Source organism: Sebastes fasciatus, chromosome 21 (genome assembly GCF_043250625.1).
Source record: "Sebastes fasciatus isolate fSebFas1 chromosome 21, fSebFas1.pri, whole genome shotgun sequence".
In the NCBI taxonomy this organism is placed as follows: Eukaryota; Metazoa; Chordata; class Actinopteri; order Perciformes; family Sebastidae; genus Sebastes; species Sebastes fasciatus.
The window spans coordinates 13,315,250-13,319,890 of NC_133815.1; positions in this window are offsets into that span (position 1 = coordinate 13,315,250).

Genomic DNA, 4,641 nt, shown 5'->3' on the forward strand with positions numbered 1-4,641 from the left:
AGATTTTCAGCTGGTGTTGAGTTGCTCTTTAAACGTCACATTCAGAACCATTTCAGAACTTATTCAGTGACCATGTGTTCAAGTATTTTAACTTAAAAACATGAATAAGTTGATTTAATGATCATTCACTTACGTCAAAGTATAACGACGTTGGTATCATGAGATTGACGGTGAGTGCCTGGCAATGACTTGTTGTGAAGTAAATGTAATAGAATGGGTGGAGGACGAATGCAACATCTAGTGGCTGAATGTTATCAATGTTATCAATAGGCAATGCAAGGCAAGGCAGCTTTATTTGTATAGCACGAACATTGCGACAAAGTGCAAAAGACATAATTAAAACAGTTATAAAAACATAAAAACATTAAAGATTAGAAAATAAAAGCTAGGATTGAAGCTAAAATAGAATATAACACACAAGAATAAAAGCTCTAGTGCAGTATAAGATCATTATCTGGTTTAATAAAAGGCAGCAGCAAACAGGGAAGTTTTAAGCTTTGATTTAAAAGAACTCAGAGTTGGAGTTGGTCCTGCAGTTTTCTGGGAGCTTGTTCCAAATATTTGGTGCATAAAACCTGAACGCTGCTTCTGCATGTTTAGTTCTGACTCAATAGCACCTTTAATGTTGAAATAATGTAATTGTCTTACTCTAAATAGCATAATAACTTCGACAAGTGTTACAATTTGTCCTCTTTGTGGGATCGAAGGAGCAAGAGAGCACCCTAACTGTTGCTGTATAATTGATGGCTAAACAGTTTTTCCTCCAACACATACAGTGATCTACATGGCCTAGCTACTGTATAAGCTGTATGCTAATAAAGTATTCTCTGAGCTTCAGCATCAATGTTGTTCAAGGTGTATTCTCTCCCCTGATTGCCTCTAATCAGCTCCGCTCAGCCAAGCTTACTCCACCTGGAGGACCGGCTACTGATTTTCTGTCATGAGGAAAAGCACACCATAATTATGCTGCCATTTGAAATTCCATCACTCTCCCTTCGCAACAGAAATAAGATGCATCTCATTGAAATGTATGTGGAATGCTGGAGGGATATATTCCCGGGTAAACCTTGTCTTTTTAATTAAACACACGGTGGCCTTGGCGGATTGCTTGTGACACGGGGAATGATCGGGGCACTTAGAGGGTTCGCAGTTCAGGTAAATATGCCTTTAACGTCCCAGAGGGCAGCTGGAGGGGGCATGACTTGGCATGTTTATGGAACTTGGAGTTTGGAAAGCATATTTAAAACACACAGTGTACAATAAAAAAACGGTAACCTTTTCACCCCGACGCTAAACTGCTAAACACAACTAAATTGAGCAATAAGCAGTGTTTAAAGGGATATTTTTAGTATTCATATTTTCCCCAGGAATATCTTGTCTCAAAAAATGGACTGCATGAGGCTGCTCACACATATCCATCACATATTAAATCTGTGGGTAGATGATGAGACCCATTCTTTATGATATATGCAGATTATGAAGAATGATCCCGGATCACGTTCTCCCAGGTCCCATTACTGGCATCCCACTAGCATTTACAAATCCCAAACAAAGCCAGCTCCGAACAAACTCCGAGACATGACGCTGCTATTTTCTCTGTCAGTCTCAAAGCCACTACATGCACATTCATCTGGATTATCTCATTAATCTTTTCTTTTTGCGATTAAAAAAGAACAAATCTCACACGCAGCGAGAAAAAAAGACGACGCCCCGGATAAATAACTCTAGAAAGGCGAATAAGTCGTATGACCTTGACATTTCACTTCGCCGAAATGCCAGTAGATTATTCAGTCAACTGAGGAACGAGAGAGACAGACAGGTGGGGGGGAGAGGGGAAACAAAAATAGAATTAGTCTGAGGGGAAACAAACATTTGAATTCCCCGTTGACGTGCCAAATATATTCTTTAGCTGGATTTACCGACAAGTGTTTGTTGCCATAAGCTGGGAGAAGCTACAGCGTGTGATTACTTTTCATATAATGAGTGATGGACTGCAATTCTGGGTCATCTTTAGAAAAACTTACTGCGTGAATACAGTATGTGTGTATTTGCTGGAGGGATGCGGAGAGGGGGGGAGGACGCCGTTGGCTCTCTGAGTCAACCGTTACCCCCCGCCCTCACTCTCCTCTCGCTTCACTGCCCCTCACCTCTCACCTGCCCTGTGGCCTACCGCCTGCAGACAGGCGCTGGCTAATCTCACATCCTTCCTCTTTTTTTTTCTCTTTCTCCTCCACCTTTTCCTCAGCGTAGCCTCTCGCAAACATTACGACAAGGTCTGACTACTAACCTCACACTCTTGAGTACATCATTCACCTTGGAGATCCTCAGAAAATCCTATTTATTCCACTCATATGCTATTAAATAACCTTGAACAATTGCCAGGGTAAAAACATCACACTACAAAACAACTTCAAATATAGATTTCTGCACATTATTGTTAGTAATAAGGCAGGTAATGTTTTTTCTCACTTGTGCTTTGACACCGCACAGACAAATAACATTACACATGGCATCTCGGTGTTGTGGGATGCTGCGTTGCCATGTTAAACCGATCCCCCCCGCTCACCGTGGTCCGTGTCTCTGTCTTGTTTGATAAAACGCAGCGTGCGGTCCTGCTCTCCGCTTCCTGTCCGCATTGTTTTGCCAGCAGTGCTGTGTCGCCGCGGCTCGTTCTCTCTGAAATGTGCATCTGCATCACCTGTCACTCACAGGGAGGAATGCCATGTGCCGTCTGATTGACGTCTGGATCCGCTTGAGGAGAGGGGACCGCGTCTCTCACACGGTTCAGTGCGCCAAAATATGTGTGAACAGAAATGAGGACACTGAGGGAGAAGAAGAAACTGTGAAGAAGAAGAAGAAGAAGAGGAAGAAAGAAGAAGAAGAAAATGCTAAAACGATATGAGCGTGTTTTAGACGTCCCCTGTGTGTGTTGTGTGTTGATTTAACAGAGCATGAGCGGTTGCTTGTGTGTGCCTCTGTGTGTATTCCTGAGTGTATTCCTGTATGCATAGAGCTGTGTGTGAAGGCGAGACTGTGAGATCTCTCTCTTTTGTGCCTCATCTAATGTTTCCCAGCCAAGCCAAGCCAGAGAAATGACAGGTAACGCAGGTGTGGTTTGACAGGAACTCATCTGCAGGCCGTACCATGCCGTACGGGACCATAGGGTGCATTTACACCCCGAGGTCAGACTGAGGAGCACAGAGACACACATACACACACACATACACACACACACGTCTTCTCTCTACAGAAGGCTAGTATGTGTTCGGCTTTGATGTTCTTCAATCCTTCAGTGTCCTCTTTGGTCACATTTACTTCTTGCAGGGCAATAGCTCTTAAAGCAGGGCACAAATCAAAGCACCGTGTGCCCTTCTGATGTCAGGGAAGGTCGGCGCAGCACTTTCTTTTTTAAAAAATCAAATTTTGGGCGAGTCGACGGTGTGGGAGATCCTTTTATGCATAACGAATGAATGAGAAAAATTCTTGTAATCTAATCCATAGAAGTTATTTGTTGTTTACTCACTCACGTCGATTCTAACGCTTTCACCTCTAAGATCATTTAACAGTCACATTCTGCAACGTAAGCCACAGACAGCTTTGCAGAAAGCCAACACCGACAAGTTAACAACGGCTCAGCTGCTTATGTGTTTTATTTATTCAACAATCGGCGCGTTGGCATTCTTCGACACAGCGAGGCTTCACAAAAAAGGATTCACAAAACCGGCTGAATTCACCGAAAATGAAAAGGTTCACCTTTTGAAAGAAGCGACGACGCGCCGTTTGAAAAAAAAAAAAATGTGTCTCTGACAGTTGCAGAACACCCCCCACAAGATTTTTTTTTGAAAGAGTGGAAACTTGACAGTTTTGTGACTGTCTCCATGGAAACGGTGAGAGGGTCTCATTAGGGTAGTACCAGAAAAATCTGTTTTTGGGAGGAACAAAACCCCCTGACTAAAAAGCTGAGACCGGCATGACTTTAAAAAGGAGCTAAACGACAAACAACAAAGGGATGATACATTTTGCTTGGAAATCCAAAAAAAGAGTCGAACTTCAAAAACAGAGGACGGCAGAGGACCGCGATTATTAAACATATTTGCAGAGCTGTGGATTCAAAATGGCTCTTGACACAGACTATGTGTTTGCTGTTGCATCAGTCAAAGCTACTTTTCAAGGGCAATCTCTCACATATCTGAAGGGGTTTGCCAACTATTTCACCGGCATCACCATCATCTACAGTATTTTCTCTGCACTTTTTGTCTCCTTCAGCTTCAGCAATGTATTTTCTCATTTGACACCTCGTAATATTTTCACGCCCACATACAAATGTAACTGGCATAGACATTTTTACAAGACACTTTTTTTCCTACTGCATCTAATAGAGATATCTCCGCGCTGCACTTTCCCTGGAAGAAATTGTTTAGAAATTAATATTCATTCTCAGCTGACACATTAAAGTCTTACACGTTTCGTTTATACATTCAAAAGACATTCAGCGAGAGCATGATGTAAGCTGTGATGTCCAGGGTGATGTTTTATGCAGAACATGCAGATTAAATTCATCACAGCCCCGTCATTTATTTTCACATAATAAAAAGGCAAAAATCAAGGGGAATGAGTGGCTGCATTTTCACTGGCTTTTGG